The sequence below is a fragment of the Hyperolius riggenbachi genome, chromosome 12 (genome assembly GCF_040937935.1).
Source record: "Hyperolius riggenbachi isolate aHypRig1 chromosome 12, aHypRig1.pri, whole genome shotgun sequence".
Classification (NCBI taxonomy): Eukaryota; Metazoa; Chordata; class Amphibia; order Anura; family Hyperoliidae; genus Hyperolius; species Hyperolius riggenbachi.
The window spans coordinates 110,901,195-110,927,234 of record NC_090657.1 but is presented as its reverse complement, the minus strand read 5'-3'; the positions used below and the strand labels follow the sequence as shown (position 1 = coordinate 110,927,234).

At 48.2% G+C, this 26,040-nt stretch overlaps 1 protein-coding gene and 1 long non-coding RNA gene across 3 annotated transcripts in view; one reads left to right on the top strand and one right to left on the bottom strand.

Annotated features, from left to right (window-relative positions):
• LOC137541600 (uncharacterized) overlaps positions 1-26,040 on the bottom strand; it is a 203,522-nt gene that overhangs the window by 67,081 nt on the left and 110,401 nt on the right. The window lies entirely within an intron of this gene.
• LOC137541330 (E3 ubiquitin-protein ligase TRIM69-like) overlaps positions 17,548-26,040 on the top strand; it is a 51,550-nt gene continuing 43,057 nt past the window's right edge. For both annotated transcript variants that reach the window (XM_068262580.1, XM_068262579.1), the window contains exon 1: positions 17,548-17,662. The gene's annotated coding sequence lies outside the window, so the exon portion shown is untranslated. The remainder of the gene's footprint in view (positions 17,663-26,040) is intronic.

Below are 26,040 nucleotides of genomic sequence, written 5' to 3'. Positions count from 1 at the left end.
GGAATTGAGGGCAATATAGACATAGGACTTTTGGATGGATTACATTGTGTGTGCACCTAAAGTGACAGTTAAGTGAAAACAAAATATACTCTGTGCAGCGCAGAGAAAGATGTCGGCGCTATGTAGATAATAAACATTAGCAATAACACATTACTCAAATAACCATTCTCAAAGAACCTCCACAACATCAGTTACTATCGCATTTACTTCATCCCATTAGTTCCCTGGATAACACCAGTTGTAAACAAGATCGATTTTTACAAACATCCATGAAAAGAAAACAAACTGGTCACTGCCCAGAAGAAGCACTCGGAACAACTTATATTACACCTCCTCCCCCCCCCCCCCCCCAAAAAAAAGTGTTCAATTAGAACCGTAATATAGCTGTGGATACATTCCGTCTTGCCTGTTTTTTTTTTCTACCAAAAAATGTTTTACTTACACTCAGCAGCAGTTCCACTGGAACGAGGTTCTGGCCTGCCGGGAGATTCTCGCCTTGGCCTGCGTCTGCGCAGTCGCACAGAGCTAGAGGCTAAGATAAAAAGAAAACATGGTATCATTCCACTTTTTTTTTTTTTAGGACAGAAAAAACATTAATTAAAATGTTCTGTGCAAAAAATCCATTATGTACTAATCTCCTTAGAGACGTACCACTTTCATCTGACTAATGTTGCAACTTTGTTAAAAAAAACTTACAGGCCACAGAACGGCTCCGGGAGCGCCTTCGCCCACGCTGCCGGCTTCGGGGCCTTTGGCTGGGTCCAGCCTCATCATCTGCAGGGGGGGGGCCAGCAGCAGCAGGATCATCACTGGGGTCCACGACATTGCGGGAAGAGGGAGGAGCAGAGGCTGAACGGGACCGCCTGCGTGCCTGAGACCGATCCACTAAAAAAGAATGTGAGATTGTTTTTAAAATAAAGATGGAAGAAAATAATACCTAAAGTTAAAAAGTGCATTGCTTAACAATAAGGCTGGTTTCACAGTTGGACGTTAAAGTGCCACATTACAGCAGCCTGTAACGCAGCACAACTCACAGCACTGAAAAATCAATGTGCTGTTCACAGTGTCCACGTTGCGTTACATTGTAACGCTGCACGTTCTGGGAAAGTGCAGCATGCTATGCCTTATACTGGTACTTTGCTGCATTGCACTGCTTGCACATGCTCAGTAAGGGGAGAGTCCTTTTGTTCCTAGCCACATGGCTGATTAATATTCACTGCACTTGGAGGAGCCGATAGTGTTGTGCGGATCATGAACGATACGGTTCTTGGATCCAGACCTTTTTTGTGAGTCGAATCATCCGGATCATCACAATGAATGATTTGGTTAACAGTGGATGTCTGGAAGAAACAGGAACTGCAGCTTCTGTTCACATCACAAGCACTGTCTTCATGCTGCATCTCTCCCTTCCCCATTAGCACCCTCAATGTGCCCTCATTCTCCTGCACCTCTCACTCTGCTGCACCCCTGCTTCCCTAGTAAAATGATTCAAAGATTCGGTTCAAAGATCCGGATCTTTTGAAAGATCAGATTCGATTCATCCAGAATTCTTCCAGTGTACAAGGAAAGAGCCTCATCATAACACGTCTCACTGTGACGTCCAACTTCAACACCACCAGGAAGTTGCGTTAGGGGCACGTTATGCGACCGTAACGTCCCCAAAAGCGCAACGTCTTGTTGTGAAAGAGGCCTAAGAGCAGGGCCGGCCCGCTCATGAGGCAGGGTGAAACATTTGCCTCAGGCGGCATTTCTGGGGGGGCGGCACCCGCCTGTCTATGGGTGCGGGGGGCCGCCCGCCGAGCTGGAGGGGTAGCGGGCAGAAAGGGGGTATTTGGCCTAGCGGTGGGGAGGGGGGGTCGGACCCCCGCCTCCCTCGCCTCGGTCCCCCGATCTGCGCTCCCCTCCAGCTTTAAAAAGTGAAGAACCAGCTCTATGATTAAGAGGCAACGGGCGGGGATCACTCACCTTTTCTGCGTTCCATCGTGCGCTCCACTGACGTCACTTCATGCAACGCCGCCCACTGTATTGAAAGTGGACGGCGTTGCAGGAAGTGACGACAGTGAAGCGCACGATGGAACACGGAAAAGGTGAGTGATTCCTGCCCGCTGCCTCTTAATCATAGAGCTGGTACTTCACTTTTTAAAGCTGGAGGGGAGCGCAGATCGGGGGACCCAGGCGAGGGAGGAGGGGGGTCCGACTACCCTCCCCACCGCTAGGCCCAATACCCCCTTCCTGCCCGCTACCCCTCCAGCTCGGCGCCCCCCCCCACACCCACGGACGGTGGGGGGGGGGGGGGGCGATTTTTTCTAATTTTGCCTCATGCGCCAAAAAGTCTAGGGCCGGCCCTGCCTAAGAGCATTAAACCACTGATACACATTATCAAAACCTATAACATAGTTTAACGTCATCTAAACAGTCATATTGAAAACCAAAAAAAAAAAAAAAAAAAGGAAACATCTTACAATGTTAAGTAAAATTTGAAAGTTTTTAAAACCTTGTTAATCGACGTACATTTTCTGTGCAAAGAGGGGGCGTTATGAATGGAGGAAACAAAACAAAGCATTAAAAAAAAAAAAAAAAAAGCTACCTACAGTTAAAATTTAGTTTCATAATACTGTGAGGGTGTACGGCAAGTGCACGGAATTGGGACTGGGAATCTAGCCAAAGGGTAGAGGGTCGCATGGCTTCCAATCAGTATCAGCACATTGAGGAGACCAATGTACGGGGATAAGTAAGAAATAGGTAAATGCATCTTGCCGGAATCGTTAAGAAAGACAACGACCGTAAACACTGCTCTAAATCCGATAATACATTAATGCTGAGGAATAATGACAATGTTCTGGAACGTCCATCTTAGTCCTTAGACCAAAAATCAATGGTGTGATTTAATGAGAGATCTCAATTCTTACAGCACATGAAACGTGAATGAACTACAGACGTTGTATTAACAGCAATGGTCCAAAACACCTTACGACAGATTTCATACAGTCATTGAGTACAGGTAAAGATTACTATCCAAAAATTGTGCAAAAGGAGGATATACAACAACATATTGATTTTATTCATTGTAGCAGTATACACTATTATGCATCTGCTACATTAAGCTAAACAATTGATGTAAAATGACTTCAAATCCAATTAACTCCATTGCACTTTCCTATTAGTAGCACTAGCAAGGCGTTTGTCTCTCCTATTGGGTATGTAACTCACAATTGTATCGTAACAACAAATTTGTTAGACATGAAAATCGTGAGGATTAACAAGGTTGAAAAAACTTACGCATCCCACTACATATACTAAAAACGCATTATTTACTTACATTTCCGAAGCTGTCTTCGGATTTTCTCCACCGCACCTGGCGTCTTCATCTTGAAATCACTCCACATAGTTTGGATTTTTTTAACAGACCAGGTGCGGTGGTACCGGCTCTCCAGGTCACGCTTCAGCTGGTCCAACACAGCCCTCTTCTCCTCCCTCTTCCCCTTATCATAACCCCCACGTATCATTGTCTGGAAAAAAAAAAAATAATCAATGATCCGCTAAAAGTAACCTATAAAATACATACATCTCTTGCTATTGTACTAACATATGATAAGACTGATGAAAAGTCAATTGAATGTTCAATTGACTTATCATCATCAGTCTTATCAACTCCTTGAACAATATAAGGAGATTTTTGGTAAGTGAATCGAAATGAAACTTATGAGAGCCTAAAGGCCCGTACACACGCTACACAGGAGGCAACTACGGGTCTGTCGTCACCTCCCGCTGGCCGGATTTTTCACGGACAGTCCGGCATGTCTACAAGCTGTCGGCAGACTGATAAGGCTCTTTCTGAAATTCTGAGCGATCCGCCGGGTGGACTTTACAGACCGCTGTTGAGTGTTGACTTGAGTGTGTGTATGGGGCGTACAGTTGTGTAGTCTGAACATTAAAGGGATACTGTAGGGGGGTCGGGGGAAGATGAGTTGAAGTTACCCGGGGCTTCTAATGGTCTCCCACAGACATCCTGTGCCCGCACAGCCACTCCCCAATGCTCCAGCCCCGCCTCCGGTTCACTTCTGGAATTTAAGTCTTTAAAGTCTGAAAACCACTGCGCCTGCGTTTCCATGTCCTCGCTTCCGCTGATGTCACTAGGAGCGTACTGTGCAGGCACAGACCATACTGGGCCTGCGCTGTGCGCTCTTGATGACATCAGTGGGATCGAGGACACGGCAACGCAGGCGCAGTGGTTTTCTGACTTTAAAGTCAGAAATTCCAGAAGTGAACCGGAGGCGGGGTCGGAGCATCGGTGAGTGGCTGCGCGGGCACAGGATGTCTGCGGGGGAACGTTAGAAGCCCCGGGTAAGTTCAGCTCATTTTCCCCCGACCCCCCTACAGTATCCCTTTAAGCCCTTCAATTGCAAAGCTTCATGGTACTATTAAAGTAGCTACAGATGCAGCATGCATTACACAGTCAAGCAAAATAAATTGAAAGTCATGTATTAATACAGTGAAGAAAAAAAGAAATAAACTTACTTTAATAATAAAAAAATTTTCCCTCCTCTGCAGGCGTGGAGAGGAGGCGGCAGGGGCTGACGTCCTGCTCCTCCCACCATCACCACCACTCCCACCAGCTTCAGCAGCATCTGCCATATTCGTACAACTCTATGAATAATAACATTGGGAAATATGAAATATATTTTTTCACATACGATAAATTATTTCTGAGCAAAACATGTATAATTGCAATGAGTTTGCTGTTTTGAGGCAAAGACAGCGACATAGCGTTCTAAAGTCTGTACAATGACTATTGTGTAACTGGCTATCTAGTTACATATCATCTGATTAATAGTAATACGGAAGTGGATATCTAATACTTTCATATACTTCTGAAGTGCTAGAAATTCCTGATGTACTTGCTAGGGAGCAGTAATGAATAAGAAAATTACCATTTTGGCGAAAGACAGCGCTGCCGCTGCTTCCGCCTCTGGGAACGTGTAGGGAGCGTTGGTGTCATCTGGAGCTGGCAGCGTGCGGCGTTCTGGATTGTCCACGCTGCATAGGAGGAGCGTGGACAATCTAGGGCACATCTGCTACCAATCTGACTGCACTTTGTGGCCACATCTGCGACCAATCAGAATGCACTTTGTGGGCACAGCTGCGACCAATCTGAATGCACTTTGTGGACACTTCTGCGAACAATAAGACTGCACTTTGTGGCCACATCTGCGACCAATGAGACTGCACTTTCTGGGCACATCTGCGACCAATCAGACTGCACTTTGAGGGCACAGCTGCGACCAATCAGACTGCACTTTGAGGGCACAGCTGCGACCAATCAGACTGCACTTTGTGGACACATCTGCGACCAATCAAACTGCACTTTGTGGGCACATCTGCGACCAATCATACTGCACTTTGAGGGCACAGCTGCGACCAATCAGAATGCACTTTGTGGGCACAGCTGCGACCAATCAGAATGCACTTTGTGGACACATCTGCGACCAATCAAACTGCACTTTGTGGGCACATCTGCGACCAATCATACTGCACTTTGAGGGCACAGCTGCGACCAATCAGACTGCACTTTGTGGGCACAGCTGCGACCAATCAGACTGCACTTTGTGGGCACTTCTGCGAATAAGACTGCACTTTGTGGCCACATCTGCGACCAATCAGACTGCACTTTGTGGGCACAGCTGCGACCAATCACACTGCACTTTGTGGGCACAGCTGCGACCAATCAGAATGCACTTTGTGGGCACAGCTGCGACCAATCAGAATGCACTTTGTGGGCACAGCTGCGACTAATCAGAATGCACTTTGTGGGCACAGCTGCGACCAATCTGACTAGACTTTATGGACACTTCTGCGAACAATAAGACTGCACTTTCTGGGCACAACTGCGACCAATCAGACTGCACTTTCTGGGCACATCTGCGACCAATCAGACTGCACTTTGTGGCCACATCTGCGACCAATCAGACTGCACTTTGAGGGCACAGCTGCGACCAATCAGACTGCACTTTGTGGGCACAGCTGCGACCAATCTGAATGCACTTTGTGGACACTTCTGCGAACAATAAGACTGCACTTTGTGGCCACATCTGCGACCAATGAGACTGCACTTTCTGGGCACATCTGCGACCAATCAGACTGCACTTTGAGGGCACAGCTGCGACCAATCAGACTGCACTTTGAGGGCACAGCTGCGACCAATCAGACTGCACTTTGTGGCCAAATCTGCGACCAATCAGACTGCACTTTGAGGGCACAGCTGCGACCAATCAGACTGCACTTTGTCGACACTTCTGCGAACAATAAGACTGCACTTTGTGGCCACATCTGCGACCAATCAGAATGCACTTTATGGGCACAGCTGCGACCAATCAGAATGCACTTTGTGGCCACATCTGCGACCAATCAGAATGCACTTTGTGGACACATCTGCGACCAATCAAACTGCACTTTGTGGGCACAGCTGCGACCAATCTGACTGCACTTTGTGGACACTTCTGCGAACAATAAGACTGCACTTTGTGGCCACAGCTGCGACCAATCAGAATGCACTTTGTGGCCACATCTGCGACCAATCAGAATGCACTTTGTGGGCACAGCTGCGACCAATCAGAATGCACTTTGTGGGCACATCTGCGACCAATCATACTGCACTTTGAGGGCACAGCTGCGACCAATCAGACTGCACTTTGTGGGCACAGCTGCGACCAATCAGACTGCACTTTGTGGGCACTTCTGCGAATAAGACTGCACTTTGTGGCCACATCTGCGACCAATCACACTGCACTTTGTGGGCACAGCTGCGACCAATCAGAATGCACTTTGTGGGCACAGCTGCGACCAATCAGAATGCACTTTGTGGGCACAGCTGCAACCAATCTGACTTGACTTTATGGACACTTCTGCGAACAATAAGACTGCACTTTCTGGGCACAACTGCGACCAATCAGACTGCACTTTCTGGGCACATCTGCGACCAATCAGACTGCACTTTGTGGCCACATCTGCGACCAATCAGACTGCACTTTGAGGGCACAGCTGCGACCAATCAGACTGCACTTTGTGGGCACAGCTGCGACCAATCTGAATGCACTTTGTGGACACTTCTGCGAACAATAAGACTGCACTTTGTGGCCACATCTGCGACCAATGAGACTGCACTTTCTGGGCACATCTGCGACCAATCAGACTGCACTTTGAGGGCACAGCTGCGACCAATCAGACTGCACTTTGAGGGCACAGCTGCGACCAATCAGACTGCACTTTGTGGCCAAATCTGCGACCAATCAGACTGCACTTTGTGGCCACATCTGCGACCAATCAGAATGCACTTTATGGGCACAGCTGCGACCAATCAGAATGCACTTTGTGGCCACATCTGCGACCAATCAGAATGCACTTTGTGGACACATCTGCGACCAATCAAACTGCACTTTGTGGGCACATCTGCGACCAATCATACTGCACTTTGTGGGCACAGCTGCGACCAATCTGACTGCACTTTGTGGACACTTCTGCGAACAATAAGACTGCACTTTGTGGCCACAGCTGCGACCAATCAGAATGCACTTTGTGGCCACATCTGCGACCAATCAGAATGCACTTTGTGGGCACAGCTGCGACCAATCAGAATGCACTTTGTGGACACATCTGCGACCAATCAAACTGCACTTTGTGGGCACATCTGCGACCAATCATACTGCACTTTGAGGGCACAGCTGCGACCAATCAGACTGCACTTTGTGGGCACAGCTGCGACCAATCAGACTGCACTTTGTGGGCACTTCTGCGAATAAGACTGCACTTTGTGGCCACATCTGCGACCAATCAGACTGCACTTTGTGGGCACAGCTGCGACCAATCACACTGCACTTTGTGGGCACAGCTGCGACCAATCAGAATGCACTTTGTGGGCACAGCTGCGACCAATCAGAATGCACTTTGTGGGCACAGCTGCGACCAATCTGACTAGACTTTATGGACACTTCTGCGAACAATAAGACTGCACTTTCTGGGCACAACTGCGACCAATCAGACTGCACTTTCTGGGCACATCTGCGACCAATCAGACTGCACTTTGTGGCCACATCTGCGACCAATCAGACTGCACTTTGAGGGCACAGCTGCGACCAATCAGACTGCACTTTGTGGGCACAGCTGCGACCAATCTGAATGCACTTTGTGGACACTTCTGCGAACAATAAGACTGCACTTTGTGGCCACATCTGCGACCAATGAGACTGCACTTTCTGGGCACATCTGCGACCAATCAGACTGCACTTTGAGGGCACAGCTGCGACCAATCAGACTGCACTTTGAGGGCACAGCTGCGACCAATCAGACTGCACTTTGTGGCCAAATCTGCGACCAATCAGACTGCACTTTGAGGGCACAGCTGCGACCAATCAGACTGCACTTTGTCGACACTTCTGCGAACAATAAGACTGCACTTTGTGGCCACATCTGCGACCAATCAGAATGCACTTTATGGGCACAGCTGCGACCAATCAGAATGCACTTTGTGGCCACATCTGCGACCAATCAGAATGCACTTTGTGGACACATCTGCGACCAATCAAACTGCACTTTGTGGGCACATCTGCGACCAATCATACTGCACTTTGTGGGCACAGCTGCGACCAATCTGACTGCACTTTGTGGACACTTCTGCGAACAATAAGACTGCACTTTGTGGCCACAGCTGCGACCAATCAGAATGCACTTTGTGGCCACATCTGCGACCAATCAGAATGCACTTTGTGGGCACAGCTGCGACCAATCAGAATGCACTTTGTGGACACATCTGCGACCAATCAAACTGCACTTTGTGGGCACATCTGCGACCAATCATACTGCACTTTGAGGGCACAGCTGCGACCAATCAGACTGCACTTTGTGGGCACAGCTGCGACCAATCAGACTGCACTTTGTGGGCACTTCTGCGAATAAGGCTGCACTTTGTGGCCACATCTGCGACCAATCAGACTGCACTTTGTGGGCACAGCTGCGACCAATCAGAATGCACTTTGTGGGCACAGCTGCGACCAATCTGACTAGACTGTATGGACACTTCTGCGAACAATAAGACTGCACTTTCTGGGCACAACTGCGACCAATCAGACTGCACTTTCTGGGCACATCTGCGACCAATCAGACTGCACTTTGTGGCCACATCTGCGACCAATCAGACTGCACTTTGAGGGCACAGCTGCGACCAATCAGACTGCACTTTGTGGGCACAGCTGCGACCAATCTGAATGCACTTTGTGGACACTTCTGCGAACAATAAGACTGCACTTTGTGGCCACATCTGCGACCAATGAGACTGCACTTTCTGGGCACAGCTGCGACCAATCAGACTGCACTTTGAGGGCACAGCTGCGACCAATCAGACTGCACTTTGTGGCCAAATCTGCGACCAATCAGACTGCACTTTGAGGGCACAGCTGCGACCAATCAGACTGCACTTTGTGGGCACAGCTGCGACCAATCACACTGCACTTTGTGGGCACAGCTGCGACCAATCAGAATGCACTTTGTTCCAACATTTCAGCATACCCGACAAAATAGCATACAAATGAAATTGAACATGTGCAAAGTCATACATTAACCCCATAATGCCCATAAGCAGCACTAACCCTGGCAACCCAATTTAGATTCCTGGGTCCAACTCCTAACACCGGCCCTCCTCCAACATGTGGTCTGGAAAAAAAAACGCCCTACATGCCCACGAAGGTAACTTCATGCACAGAAAGTGCATGCCACAAATCTCCATGAAATGCAATATGATGCTATCCTATTCCTAATCATCAAATGACTGACAGAGTGACAGGTCAGTGTCAAACACACAAATATGGTAACTTGTTCTTCTAACCTAAAAAAAAAGGAATAATTGCATTCATCAAACATAATACACATATATGTAAACAAATATATGTACATATTATTCACTTACCTCAATAGCAGGTGCAATCTGCTCCTCCAGGTCTCTCAGACTCACTACACAGACTCCACAAGTTCCTGGAAGTGACCAAAGCACGGAATTCCTCCAGGGATCTGCCCCCGTAGTGTATTAATGAAAAAAACGGAATTCCGGAAAAATGGGCGGAACTTGACGGAAGTACGCTGTTATCACAAATTTAGACCATACACAACAACTTTATTCCCTAACACTATCGTCATATCATCTTAAAGGCAGAAGATACCAAAAACAATGAGTAAATGAGCAAAAAAACGGAAAGAGCAACGGTATCGTAAATTACGGAAGTCCGTAATAAAAATACGGAAACATACACACGGAAATTCCGGAATACCGCCGGAATACCGCGGAAACCCTCCGGAATACCGCGGTATGACCCGGTAACGGAATTCCGGAGCGGCGGTATTCGGAATTACCGCGGAACACGGATTTGCAATTCCGAGCACCCCTAATTGTAAAGCATAGTTGACAGCTGGTTCTGCATGTGCTGCATCCTTTCCACCTTCAGGTGATTTGGTAACAGGTCCGCCACTTTGTGCCTGTACCGAGGGTCTAGTAGTGTGGCCACCTAGTACAGCTCATTCCCCTTGAGGTTTTTTATACGGGGGTCCCTCAACAGGCAGGACAGCATAAAAGACGACATCTGCACAAAGTCGGATCCAGTACCCTCCATCTCCTCTTGCTCTTCCTCAGTGACGTCACGTAAGTCAACCTCCTCCCCCCAGCCGCGAACAATACCACGGGAAGGTTGAGCAGCACAAGCCCCCTGCGACGCCTGCTGCGGTTGTTCTCCTGCCGCCGTCCCCTCCTCCTCCTCCTCCCCCAAAGAAACACCTTGCTCATCATCCTCTGAGTCTGACTCGTCTTCTGCACAAGACTTCTCTTCTTCCTCCTCCTCCCCCCTCTGTGCTGCCGCAGGTGTTGAGGAAACAGCTGGGTCTGATGAAAATTGGTCCCATGCCTGTTCCTGCCGTAACGGTTCCTGGTCACGCTCATTCGCAGCTTCATCCGCCACTCTACGCACAGCACGCTCCAAGAAGTAAGCGTAGGGAATTAAGTCGCTGATGGTGCCCTCACTGCGGCTCACCAGGTTGGTCACCTCCTCAAACGGCCGCATGAGCCTGCATGCATTTTTCATCAGTGTCCAGTTGTCGGGCCAGAACATCCCCATCTTCCCAGACTGTTTCATTCTACTGTAGTTGTAGAGGTACTGGGTGACGGCTTTCTTCTGTTCTAGCAGGCGGGAGAACATGAGCAGGGTCGAATTCCAGCGAGTCGGGCTATCGCAAATCAGGCGTCTCACCGGCATGTTGTTTTTCCGCCGAATTTCCGCAAAGCGTGCCATGGCTGTGTAAGACCGCCTCAAATGCCCACAGAACTTCCTGGCTTGCTTCAGGACATCCGCTAAGCCAGGGTACTTTGCCACAAATCTTTGAACAACTAGATTCATGACATGTGCCATGCAGGGTATGTGTGTCAGCTTCCCCATATGCAAAGCGGCAAGCAGATTGCTGCCGTTGTCGCACACCACGTTGCCTATCTCCAGGTGGTGCGGGGTCAGCCGCTCATCCACCTGTTAAGAGCAGCCAGGAGAGCTGCTCCAGTGTGACTCTCCGCTTTGAGACAAGACATGTCTAAGATGGCGTGACACCGTCGTACCTGGCATGCAGCATAGGCCCTGCGGAGCTGGGGCTGTGTAGCTGGAGAGGAGAACTGCCACTCAGCCAAGGAGGAGGAGGACAGCGAAGAGCATGTAGCAGGAGGAGAGGAGGTGGCAGGAGGCCTGCCTGCAAGCCGTGGAGGTGTCACAATTTGGTCCGCTGCGCCCTGCTTGCCATCGTTCACCACCAGGTTGACCCAATGGGCTGTGTACGTAATGTAGCGGCCCTGCCCGTGCTTGGCAGACCAGGCATCCGTGGTCAGGTGGACCCTTGACCCAACGCTCTTCGCAAGAGATGACACCACTTGCCTCTCAACTTCACGGTGCAGTTGGGGTATGGCCTTTCTCGAAAAATAAGTGCGGCCTGGCATCTTCCACTGCAGTGTTCCGATGGCCACAAATTTACGGAAGGCCTCAGAGTCCACCAGCCGGTATGGTAACAGCTGGCGAGCTAACAGTTCCGCCACGCCAGCTGTCAGACGCCGGGCAAGGGGGTGACTGGCCGAAATTGGCTTCTTCCGCTCAAACATTTCCTTCACGGACACCTGACTGCTGCTGTGGGCAGAGGAGCAGGAAGCGCTCAAGGGCAGAGGCGGAGTGGAGGAGGGTGCCTGTGAAGGTGGAAGGGAGAAAGCGGCAGAAGCAGATGATGCACCTGAAGGAGAAAGAGGAGAAGGAGGGTGACTTTTCTTTTGTGTGCTGCTGCTGCTTTTGCTTAGGTGGCCATCCCATTGCTGTTTGTGCCTTTTCTGCAGGTGCCTTCGTAAGGCACTTGTCCCTACGTGAGTGTTGGCCTTTCCACGGCTCAATTTTTGTTGGCAGAGCGAACAGATGGCTTTGGTCCGATCTGAGGCACACACATTAAAAAATTTCCACACCGCTGAGCCACCCTGGGATGTGGGCACTATGGGGACCTCAGCAGCTGATGCTGAAGGGCAAGTTGGCTGGCTGTACATAGGTGGCGATACATGGTGCCGGACACTGCCACCAGCTGTTTCTGACGAAGAGCTGCCCCAGCTTCTTTCAGCAACTTCTCTCCTCCTACTACTCTCTGACTCCACCTCTGAACTGTCCCCCTCTTCATCTCCTCTATTGGGAACATACAGAGGATCCCTATCATCGTCATCATCGTAATCATCCTGACAAGCTTCGCTTGCCTCAGAAAAATCCAAACATGCACCATCAGTAGGTCCTTCATCCTCCTTACACGTTACATCCATAGTGTTCCCGCGTAACTCAGACATATGAGCTAGTGAAAATTCATCTGGCTGTAACAACAATGGCTGTGCATCAGTGATTTCAACACTAAATAATTCTTGCGAAGTGTCAAATGCAGCGGAAGTGGTGCTAGTAGTAGCGCTGGTGGCTGAGCAAGATGAGGTGTTCTGTGTCGCTAAATACTCAACCACGTCCTGACAATCTTGGGAGGTGATGGGACGTGCCTTCTTCCGAGCACTGTACTGTGGGCCAGGTCCACACGAAATTACATTTACACGACCTCGCGCAGACCTGCCGGGTGGCCTTCCTCTGGCTCTGGCACTACCTCTTCCTCTACCTGTTTTGTCCATATCGGGTATGCACGGAGTGGTATATCACACTGCGTGCACTCACGTAGGTAGGTGGGTTCACTTAACTGCACAGGTATGCACACTGATGCGGTGGGTTCACTGAACAGAACAGGTATACAGTGGCGGGTTCACTGAACACAACAGGTATGCAGTGGCGGGTTCACTGAACACAACAGGTATACAGTGGCGTGTCCACTGAACACAACAGGTATGCAGTGGCGGGTCCACTGAACACAACAGGTATGCAGTGGCGGGTTCACTGAACAGAACAGGTATACAGTGGCGGGTCCACTGAACACAACAGGTATGCAGTGGCGGGTCCACTGAACACAACAGGTATGCAGTGGCGGGTTCACTGAACAGAACAGGTATACAGTGGCGGGTTCACTGAACAGTACAGGTATACAGTGGCGGGTTCACTGAACACAACAGGTATGTAGTGGCGGGTTCACTGAACAGAACAGGTATGCAGTGGCGGGTTCACTGAACACAACAGGTATGCAGTGGTGGGTTCACTGAACAGGTATGCAGTGGTGGGTTCACAGAACAGGTATGTAGTGGTGGGTTCACAGAACAGGTATGCAGTGGCAGGTTCACTGAACAGGTATGCAGTGGTGGGTTCACTGAACAGGTATGCAGTGGTGGGTTCACTGAACAGGTATGCAGTGGTGGGTTCACAGTACAGGTATGCAGTTGTGGGTTCACAGAACAGGTATGCAGTGGCGGGTTCACAGAACAGGTATGCAGTGGCAGGTTCACTGAACACAACAGGTATGCAGTGGCGGGTTCACAGAACAGGTATGCAGTGGCAGGTTCACTGAACACAACAGGTATGCAGTGGCGGGTTCACTGAACAGGTATACAGTGGCGGGTCCACTGAACACAACAGGTATGCAATGTCGGGTTCACTGAACAGGTATACAGTGGCGGGTCCACTGAACACAACAGGTATGCAGTGGTGGGTTCACTGAACAGGTATGCAGTGGTGGTTTCACAGAACAGGTATGCAGTGACGGGTTCACAGAACAGGTATGCAGTGGCAGGTTCACTGAACACAACAGGTATGCAGTGGCGGGTTCACTGAACAGGTATACAGTGGCGGGTCCACTGAACAGAACAGGTATGCAGTGGCGGGTTCACTGAACACAACAGGTATGCAGTGGTGGGTTCACTGAACAGGTATGCAGTGGTGGGTTCACAGAACAGGTATGCAGTGGTGGGTTCACAGAACAGGTATGCAGTGGCAGCCTGGCAGGTTCACTGAACAGGTATGCAGTGGTGGGTTCACTGAACAGGTATGCAGTGGTGGGTTCAATGAACAGGTATGCAGTGGTGGGTTCACAGTACAGGTATGCAGTGGTGGGTTCACAGAACAGGTATGCAGCCAGGAACAAGCTAAGCCTAACTAATCTTTCCCTATGAGAGACAGTCTGCAGCAGCTCGCCCTACTCTCACTAATGCAGGCACACGAGTGAACGTAATGGCCGCCGCTGCCTGCCTTATATAAGGGGGGTGGGGCTCCAGGGGCTAGTGTAGCCTAATTGGCTACACTGGGCCTGCTGACTGTGATGTAGAGGGTCAAAGTTGACCCTCCATGGTGCATTATGGGGCGAACCGAACTTCCGCAAACGTTCGCCTGACACGAACGCGAACCACGGAAGTTCGCATGGAACCGTTCGCAGGCGAACCGTTCGGCCCAACTCTATTCAATAGTAAAAGATTGGTTATAGTGTTACATGTGTACCAATTATTGAAGGAGTGTATGTTGTATATTAGTAAAAAGAGCCTAAACCTACAATCCATTCTTATTTAGTGGCAGATGTGCATATTGATGACTCTTACATAATGGATTCCAACATTAACCAGTTCACCCCCAAGTGGTTTTTACCCTAACGGACCAGAACAATTTTCAACTGTCAATGCTCCTCCCTTTTATTCCCTAATAACTTTATTACTACTTATCACAACAAAATGATCTATACCTCATTTTTTTCGCCACCAATTAGGATTTCTGTGGGTAGTACATTTTGTTAAGAATGTTTTTATTCTAAATACGTTTTAACAAGGAAAATAATGGAAAAAAATCATTATTTCTCAGTTTTCGGCCGATATAGTTTTAAAATTAAACGTTCTCCTGTGGTTAAAACCAACACATTTTGTTTGCCCAGTTGTCCCGATTATTAAACCATTTAAATTATGTCCCTATCACAATGTATGGCGACAATATATTATGTGGAAATATAGGTGTTATTTTTCTGTTTTGCTTTTTTTTGTCCGGTCCATAATTACAAGCCCCTATGTAGTAAAGTTATAGTAATATTCCCTCATAAAATATACAATCTGAGTCCCTATAGCAACTATTTATGTTTGTTTTTTTTCAAACTGATTTTTTAATGTGTTTTTTTAAAGTGTTTCTTTTTTTTTTGGGGGGGGGGGGCAGCTTTGGAAGTGTAAGTTATTAATTTTATTAATATTGTGTATAAATGTATGTGTATGTATGTGTCTGTGTGTAATTTTACTTTTTGGCCACAAGATGGCGCTAGTGAACACTCTCCTGTTTAGGAAGTGTTCATTTTTACTGAACTGTGATGTCTGCCTGTTTTATGAATGGACACGGCCGCTGAGCGGTCACGTCCATTCATTCCAGGCATTGCGATTGGGTAGAGGACCACACGGTTCTCTTCCCCAATCACGGAACACTGAGACTCGATGGGTAACGGTGGCGGAAGCGGCGCGCACACGTGCGGAGCGGTGGCGGGAACGAGCGACTTATTAAAACGTCCTGTTGCCGTTAACAGGCTCAAACAGGACATTTTAATAAGTCAGTTTGCCATTAATCGGTTAAAAGGGCACTATGGCGAAAAACTGTAAAATTTTAAATATATGTGCAAACATAGACAAATAAGAAGTACATTTTTTTCCACAGTAAAATAAATTACTTTTCTCCTATGTTGCTGTCACTTACAGTAGGTAGTAGAAATCTGACAGAAGCGACAGGTTTTGGACTAGTCCGTCTCTTCATAGGGGATTCTCAGCAAGGCTTTTATTCCTTATAAAGAAATTCCCTAAAAAGGATTTAAACAATGATGCTGGCCAGCTTCCCTGCTCGCTATACAGTTTTTTGGCAGTTGGATAGCGCAACTGCCATTCACTAAGAGTTTTTTGAAAATAAATAAATCCCTTAGAATCCCCCATGAAGAGATGAACTAGTCCAAAACCTGTTGCTTCTGTCAGATTTCTACTACCTACTGTAAGTGAAAGCAACATAGGAGAAAAGTAATTTATGGCTCATTTTACCATGCCTAACCTTTACTCTGGAAAAAAACGTACTACTTATTTGTATATGTTTGCACATATTTTAAATTTTACAATTTTTAGCCATAGTGTCCCTTTAAGTGCAATCTTTGGCTAAACTTGTTTTATGAAGCTATGTGCCCATTATAACTGGTTGTTTATCCTGTCATTTTACCTAGGTCACATTTTGAGGACACATGAAGGATGTAAAGGCCTTTAAAGACACCATCAAGCACAAAATAAATAGTAATACTTATTAATAATCCCATTTGCTGTTTGAGTACAATCCTTTTTAAGGTACAAGTATTGTTACGTTATGTTGAACATAACAATCCATACATTTTATAGTCCCACAATTCTGCCCTGCAGAGTATTACACTGACAGCTCACACGAACGAGTCCTTATGAGCAGATAGGTGCATCTATGCAAAAAGGGCGCTGAGGAAACAAGGGCACCTAGTGAAGCCAAAACAAGTTATATATAACTCTATTCTCACACTGAACCCTTCCTCTATCGATACCTAACCTTGACCACCCACCCATGACTAACATTAAGCACCCCCCCCCCATGCCTAACCTTAACCACCACCACCCCATTGACTAACCTTAACCCAATCCGCTCCCCCCCCCTTTCCCGTGCCAATCCACCGCTAAAAGGGCGAGGGGGGGGGGGGTCAAGGTTAGGCCACAGGCGATATCTGAATGGGTGCCAAAATTTCCCGGATCGAGATAGGCTTTGCAAATCTACATGCACTTCTATCTGTGAACAGCATAGTTATATGACTGTATATCCAAATCAATAACCATAACAAAATATACATCATGACTTCAGCAGCTTTATCTCGTTTTCATGCAATCTTGAGCTCCACAGATGGAAAATGAAAGAACAATTTGCATTATCTCTACAGGCTTGCAATACTCATAGCTGGGTGGGGCTAAGTAAATACTGCTAGGAGCTGCCTGTCGGCCTTTGGACAGAGACGAAGAAACGAAACTGAGCTGCGAAAATGAAACTCAACTGTGTTCTGATGTGTGTTTATCAGTCTGTGCTGCAGTCTACCAGGATGTTCTTACTAGAAAAGACACAATAGTGGCATTGCTAGCTGAAGGAGACTGCTGATATTCCCCAAAAATTACCTTGAGTGACATGACTGCCCACTGGTATGTTACTGTATAGATTCTGCTTTTATATTGTTATTTGCTGTGCTTTACTCTCTTTGCTGCAAAAAAAAGCCAAACTGATGATAGGCATGGAACTTAGAGAGCTGTGCAACAAAGCTATTGAAATCTCAAAGCCATTTTCCAGGCACAAATGGGCGAAGGAAAATCGGGTGCATATGAGAAGTGAACAAATTGGGCACCGTCATTCGCTCTGATGTTAAATATCAGCTATTGGGCGCAAAACTGGACTATTTGGGCGCCCTTTAAATAGTGGGAAATTTGTTGTTTTAAGAATTAGTGGTTTGTAAAATATTGTTTCAAATTCATTTTGACAATTATCATTTTTTGTAAATTATCATTTTAACTGTTTTAACATTTTGAAAATTGTTATGAGAATTATAATTTTATAAATTATCGTTTTGAAACATAATATCTTACAAATGTATTGCTTATGGTTTTGACCACTAGGGGGCGTCTTAGGGCTAGGCACCACCAGGGGTGACTTAGATTTAGGCACCACCAGGGGGGTTCTTAGGGTTAGGCACCACCAGGGGGGTCTTAGGGTTAGGCACCACCGGGGGGGGGGTCTTAGGGTTAGGTACCACCAGGGGAGCCTTAGGGTTAGGCACCACCAGAGGTATCTTAGCGTTAGGCATCACCAGGGGGGTTCTTGGGGTTAGGCACCACCAGGGGCATCTTAGGGTTCAGCACTACCAGGGTCTTAGGGTTAGGCACCACCAAGAAAGCCTTAGGGTTAGACACCACCGGGGGGGGGGGGTCTAAGGGTTAGGGATAGGTAGGGGTAGGGTTCTGTGTGAGAGTAGGGTTAGGTTTAGTAGTAGTAAATTATCTGGAATATTTACCAATTATTACGAAAATTAACTTTCTTTCCCATTGTTATAAACTATATTTTGAGATTTTAGTTTCACCCGGCACACTTTTACCGTCATTTTAATATATTTATTATTCTATCCTATCACTGCATCCTTCCGTGTCCCTGTGTTTTGCCTAGCATGCATGTGCGGCATGAGGGCAGACTTCGGACAGCACAGGAGGACGGATACAATAAGACAAACACTTATATCGCGCTTTTCTCCTGTTGGACTCAAAGCGCCAGAGCTGCAGCCACTAGGACGCGCTCTATAGGTAGTAGCAGTGTTAGGGAGACTTGGTCTCCCTCTGAATAGGTGCTGGCTTACTGAACAGGCAGAGCCGAGATTCGAACCCTGGTCTCCCATGTCAGAGGCAGAGCCCTTAACCAGTACTCTATCCAGGATGCAGGGGGGCAGGTGTGTGCGGGTGCGTCATGCGAGCGCGTGCGCCTAGTGGCCGCGCAAGCGCGTGTGTATCGCGGCCATGCACGCCCTTGCGCACTGACTGTGCAGACTTTAGAAACAATTACTAATTTTAACCTTTATTTACTTGCAAAACAATATTTTCCTTATCACTGTCGAAAAATAATGATTTCGGCATTATCCTGCGCCCTTTTTTATAGCGCCTATTTAATGCATGTGGCACAAATAATTTCTTAGTCCTGTATAGAATTGTAATGTGAAATTTCTCAAGGCAATTGTTCTGATTAATGTGAACCCCCCCCCTTCTCCGGGCTGAACCAATCATTAGTTTCCCAATCACATTAACTTTTGAAAGATGCGGATCTCTGCTTTCCTTAAAGGGAAGTTTTCACTCAATTTTAAAAACATTTCAAATGAACCTCCTGTCACGGACGGTTGCGGGGCCGCAGACGCCCCATCCGAACGCAGTGGCGCAAACGCCCTGTCCGGAACGGTCCATGTCAGGTCAAGCCTTAGGGTAGCGGACCGTGACCTGTCCAGGGGAACTGAGCCACAGGCTCCAATGGGTTTTCCCGCCTGTACCGGCAACCCGAGACCCGTCAGCCAGGTTAGCGGCGCCGCCGCCACACATCTTGCAGGTGCGTGTCTAAGCCGCAGACAAGATGGGGGGCTGTCACGGACGGTTGCGGGGCCGCAGACGTGTCCTGGAACCGCCCGCGAAGAAAAAGTGATCGCACTCGATTATCTGCATCGATTGCGCTTCAGATGAATAGAATCTGGATTGATTGTGTAGGAGCATCTGTCTTTTCTCAGCAGAGAGAAGACATCAGCTTAACTGCAGGATGGCTCTTTTGGTATGCTAATGAGCAGGAACAAACTCTTGAGTTCAGGAAGCTAATCTCCACAGGGGGGCCATAGAAAGCCAGCCGAAGCGGCTCCGACCAGGCCAGATATGAATGCATGTGGGGTATGGTTTCTTGACGATTATATGGCAACCATACCTCGCACAGCTATAAAATTCATATCGTCTTGTTCGGTAAAATCTGGCCATCGTGCTGATATGAAATTCATTGTGATAGTCCGTCCGGTTATTGAGGTATGACCCTTATCAAGAACTGGACCCGCTGCCCTAGCCATGTCTGATGTCATATTAATCTGTATTTTCCGACAAGTATGAATCTGTTATCCCCCTAAATATAACGTGTATTGTTTGTGAGGTACTGCAGTTTGTAAGTTTAAACCCTAAAATCTCTCAGAGGGAATGAACTGTCATTGGTGGGTAACTCAGAGGGGGCTGGCATTGCCACACCCCCAAACCAGCTTCATCAAAAGCACATGGCTGGCAGGCGGGCTCTCATTCCTCCATTTTTCCACCTTCATGAACACACGGCCACCGTGAGGAACAAGTGGTGGCCATTTTGCTTGAACTTAGCTGAAACAAAGAACTTTGCGGAACTTGAAACCAAGGACTTGCTGATTTTCCCACAAAAGGACATTTTCCATGAAACTAAGTATCTTTTCTCCCTTTCTTTTATTTTTCATACTGGCTATTACTGTTTTAATAATTGTTGATTTTAATAATTGTCTGTATATATTAATTATTTATATTGCCGTGAATAAACGACTTTATCCAAGTCATTCACTGTTCCGCTACCCTGCTTCGCAGCCGCACAAACTGAACCAGACTTCTGAAGAGACGCTACTATTGTATTGTTGCTAGCTAGACAGAATACAGCGTGTTTTAACCGTTTTTATTTGTAGATCTAGGTTCAGACAGTCAGCGGGCTCCTCTGTCCCATGGTAACAGAGGTGGTGGCAGTTATACCCTGAACTAGTGTGTAAAGTGTATTTCCATAACCCACAGGCTCCCTTCTGGTCAGGCTGCTGCCCAAATTTCTGTTGGTTTCTGCGCAAAGATCGCGACCAAAGCTTGCATGGTCTGTGTGCTGAAACCGATTGGAAGGCAATTTGCGGTCTGACCACTAGGGCTCCTGTGACAGTGTTTGGCAGCGGTTGGGACCTGTGTTGTGCTGAAAGTATCTAAGATAGCGCTAGTGCTATCAAGAAACAAACTAATTCGATGGTGTAGCTGGAAGGCAATATATTTTTTATATATACAGAGAGACTGTGTAGCCAGTACCCCTCCCCAAAAGTTTTATTTTATTTGGCATGGAAATGTCTGGGAACTACCAGAACATGTGCCTAGCAGACCTGGAAAATCTTTGCAAAGCGAGGGGCATGGACATCCTCCGCAAGAAAAAACGGGACCTGATAGCCGACTTGTCCAGATGGGATACCCAGCAACTGCGGGAGCCGGGAGTGTCCGCTGAAGTGGATACCAGCCCATCTGACTGACGTCGAGGGGAACCAGAGACTGAAAATCCTGAGCGTACAGAGGTTGAGCAACCCGCGGGCAATGCGGCAACAGTTACACAGGAGGCTGTCAGTATGGTCCCCAATCCCAGAGTTTCTGAAAGTACTCGCCCGGAACTGGCCAGTACTGGACTGTCCATGGGTGCGGACCCGGTAATGCAGCAGGCATTACGAAAGCTGATGAAAACTGACCTGGACAAGTACCTGCAGTACATGCAAGCGCAGTTGGAGCGCCAATCTGCAGAGGCACGAGAGGAACGGCAACGACAGCATGAGCTGAACCTGGCAAAAGTTCAACAGGCCAGCCGGAGTTCGCCGCCCAGCCTCCCTGCTGAAGGAGCATCACCCGTAAGTGCAAAATTTAAATTTGCTAATATTGAAAAAGACACCGACATTGACTTGTTTCTGCGGTCTTTTGAAAAAGCATGCCGTCAGTATCGTCTGTCCCAAGACCAGTGGGCCAGACATCTGACACCTTTGCTGCGCTACAAAGTGCTTGATGCTTTCGCAGAATTGCCTGCGGAGAAAGATAATGATAATGCCGCTATAAAAGACGCTATCATTACCAAATACCAGCTGACACCAGAAGCCTATCGCAAAAAGTTCAGGGCCTGGCAGAAAAAGTCTTCTGACTCTTATCGAGATGTGGTCAGCAGCTTGCTCACCACACTCCGCCAGTGGACTCTAGGCCTCACCAAAGGGTCTTATGATGTCCTGGAGGACTTGACAGTCCTGGAACAATTTCTGAACATTTGCCCTGCTGATGTAGGACAGTTTGTGCTTGAGCGCAAGCCTGTGTCAGCAACTGTCGCTGCAGACCTCGCTGAGACCTTTGCAACTACCCGGGTGTCTGATACACGCAGAACGCAGAACTGTCCCATCCAGCTGGAGAGGAGGTCAGCCCAATACCCCGGCAGACTCTCCTGCCCCTGTGAGCCGTCAGCCACAGAGGCCACCCAGCACAGCTACTGCACCCAGGCCTGCAGCCCCTGGAGAGGTCACCTGTCACTACTGCCGCCAGCCCGGACACATGAAATTCGACTGTCCGGAGCGGAGACAGACACCACCAGAACCTGCAGCACCTGTATCCCCTGTACCTCACCCACAGCAGAGGCAACCCGCCAGCGAACCACAGCCTGGATCATCAGATTTTGTTCTGTTTGCCCGCGGAAAGGAAATCCGCGACCGAACCGACCAGCAGCAACTTGTTAGAGTGAACGGCAAAGTTGTCACTGGATTCTGAGACACCGGAGCTGACATCACGTTAGTTCACTCACACCTTGTGCCAAAGGAGAGCACCAGCTCCAGCCGATCCCTTGCCCTTACTGGAGTAGAGGGCACCCTTTTCCACATAGCCCACGCGAGAGTGAAGATCGACTGGGGGGTGTGAGTCCAAGAAAGGGTTGTTGGGGTTATGAAGGATCTCCCAGTCCCTGTGTTGCTGGGGAATGATTTGGGCAAGCTTGTGTCCTACTACGAACCTGCCACGACCGCCTTGTCGCTCACGGAAGGAGACGGACTCTCCACTCACCACCAGGTACTTTATACACTTGGGGGAGCACCAGGGGGAGGTGGGTTAAATGTGCCCAGTTCAAGGGTATCAGGTTCAATAGTGCCTGCTTCAAAGGCACCTGAGTTTGATGTACAAACTGCCTGTTGTGATGGAAATGTAACTGTACCTGTGTTTAATGTACAAACGGTTTGTAATGAAAATGTGTCTAGGCCTGTCACTGTCATTAATGCCTGCAACGATGATTTGAGTAATGCCAGTCTGTGCCATTCCGAAGGTATACCTGTGCTAGCAGTACCGCGCAGCGGTACTGCTCAGAACCCGAGCTCAGAACAGGTGGAGGGGGTTCCGGCCTCCTCCCCCTCCTCTGACTGCAGGGATGAGACCTTTCAGCCGCTGGCTCCGTGTGACATGAGCAAGTTGGCTGAAACTGACAGCGTCCTCACAGCAGCACTACAAAGCGACCCAAGCCTGGAGGTGCTCAGGCAGCAAGCCTCTGAGTCCCTCGTAGACGGCCGCTTTCAAGGTGTACTGGGAAGGTGGGAGACTGTACAGCGAGTCTGTACAGCCCCCTGCAGGTAAGCCACAGGCGAATACCAAATGGCTTGTGGTCCCGAGTGCGTTCAGGGGACATGTGCTGAAATCCGCACATGATAATTCCCTGACAGGACACTCTGGTGTCCGCAAGACACTTGCCTGTATTCGGAGACAGTTTTATTGGCCCAGGATGAACAGGGATGTAGCAAACTTCTGCAAAGCATGTGCCGTCTGTCAGGAGCTGGGAAGGTCCAGGGATTCCCGCGGGGTTCCCTTAGGTCCACAGCCACTTAGCAGGGAAACCCTGCGTGGGCTGGCTGTTGACCTACCTAAACCACTGCCCGTTGTCAGCAGTCCTGGCAGACGCCCCATCCGAACGCAGTGGCGCAAACGCCCTGTCCGGAACGGTCCATGTCAGGTCAAGCCTTAGGGTAGTGGACCGCGACCTGTCCAGGGGAACTGAGCCACAGGCTCCAATGGGTTTTCCCGCCGCACCGGCAACCCGAGACCCGTCAGCCAGGTTAGCGGCACCGCCACACATCTTGCGGGTGTGTGTCTAAGCCGCAGACAAGAGGGGGGGGGGCTGTCACGGACGGTTGCGGGGCCGCAGACGTGTCCTGGAACCGCCCGCGAAGAAAAAGCGATCGCACTCGATTATCTGCATCGATTGCGCTTCAGATGAATAGAATCTGGATTGATTGTGTAGGAGCATCTGTCTTTTCTCAGCAGAGAGAAGACATCAGCTTAACTGCTGGATGGCTCTTTTTATATGCTAATGAGCAGGAACAAACTCTTGAGTTCAGGAAGCTAATCTCCACAGGGGGGCTATAGAAAGCCAGCCGAAGCGGCTCCGACCAGGCCAGATATGAATGCATGTGGGGTATGGTTTCTTGACGATTATATGGCAACCATACCTCGCACAGCTATAAAATTCATATCGTCTTGTTCGGTAAAATCTGGCCATCGTGCTGATATGAAATTCATTGTGATAGTCCGTCCGGTTATTGAGGTATGACCCTTATCAAGAACTGGACCCGCTGCCCTAGCCATGTCTGATGTCATATTAATCTGTATTTTCCGACAAGTATGAATCTGTTATCCCCCTAAATATAACGTGTATTGTTTGTGAGGTACTGCAGTTTGTAAGTTTAAACCCTAAAATCTCTCAGAGGGAATGAACTGTCATTGGTGGGTAACTCAGAGGGGGCTGGCATTGCCACACCCCCAAACCAGCTTCATCAAAAGCACATGGCTGGCAGGCGGGCTCTCATTCCTCCATTTTTACACCTTCATGAACACACGGCCACCGTGAGGAACAAGTGGTGGCCATTTTGCTTGAACTTAGCTGAAACAAAGAACTTTGCGGAACTTGAAACCAAAGACTTGATGATTTTCCCACAAAAGAACATTTTCCATGAAACTAAGTATCTTTTCTCCCTTTCTTTTATTTTTCATACTAGCTATTACTGTTTTAATAATTGTTGATTTTAATAATTGTCTGTATATATTAATTATTTATATTGCCGTGAATAAACGACTTTATCCAAGTCATTCACTGTTCCGCTACCCTGCTTTGCAGCCGCACAAACTGAACCAGACTTCTGAAGAGACGCTACTATTGTATTGTTGCTAGCTAGACAGAATACAGCGTGTTTTAACCGTTTTTATTTGTAGATCTAGGTTCAGACAGTCAGCGGGCTCCTCTGTCCCATGGTAACAGAAGTGGTGGCAGTTATACCCTGAACTAGTGTGTAAAGTGTATTTCCGTAACCCACAGGCTCCCTTCTGGTGGTGCCCAAATTTCTGTTGGTTTCTGCGCAAAGATCGCGACCAAAGCTTGCATGGTCTGTGTGCTGAAACCGATTGGAAGGCAATTTGCGGTTTGACCACTAGGGCTCCTGTGACACCTCCCTCTAAGGGAGGTTTGTAAACTCTGCGAGCGTTTGAGAGAGGAGGGAGCAAGCATTCACTTACCTTCTGTTCTGTATCCCCCTTTCTATATGGAGACCTCCCTCTTCTTTGTCCCTGTGCTTCAAAACCACAGGTTGAAGTATCCACAGTGATGTTGCGCGCCCCCAGCATCCCTGGCTGCCGTAATGCTTGCTGAGGGATGTTGTCCAATAACGTGATTACATCTCTCGCCAGAAGATGCAGTCACATTAATGAACAGGCACGGATTGCGGTGGCCGGGGACATATGACATCACCATGGGTACTTCAACCAGTGGTAAAGGGACAGAGAAGATGGAGACCCCCAAATAGATGCCCCCCATAGGTAAGTAAATGCTTGCTGCTCCCTAAAAACACACATCATTTCTGAACCTCTCTTAATAGTGCAGTAGTAAAGAGATTGAAAGTGCTGGCAATGCTGTAAAGCACTGCTTTATTCATTTGTATCATATAGTACATGCAACATATAAGTCATATAAGTCAAAATGGTGAACATACCATATACTGGAGAGTGGCACAGATGGTGACGGTGGGTGCTGGGTACAGGTGCACATGTTGCATGTACTATATGATACAAACAAATAAAGTAGTGTTTTACAGCAGTGCCAGCACTTTCTATCTCCTCATTACTGCATCTATGGACTATATCTGCTAGAGCACGCTATTTACACTTGAAACGGAAGAATGCACAAATAAGGCAATGCTGCGTTGCTC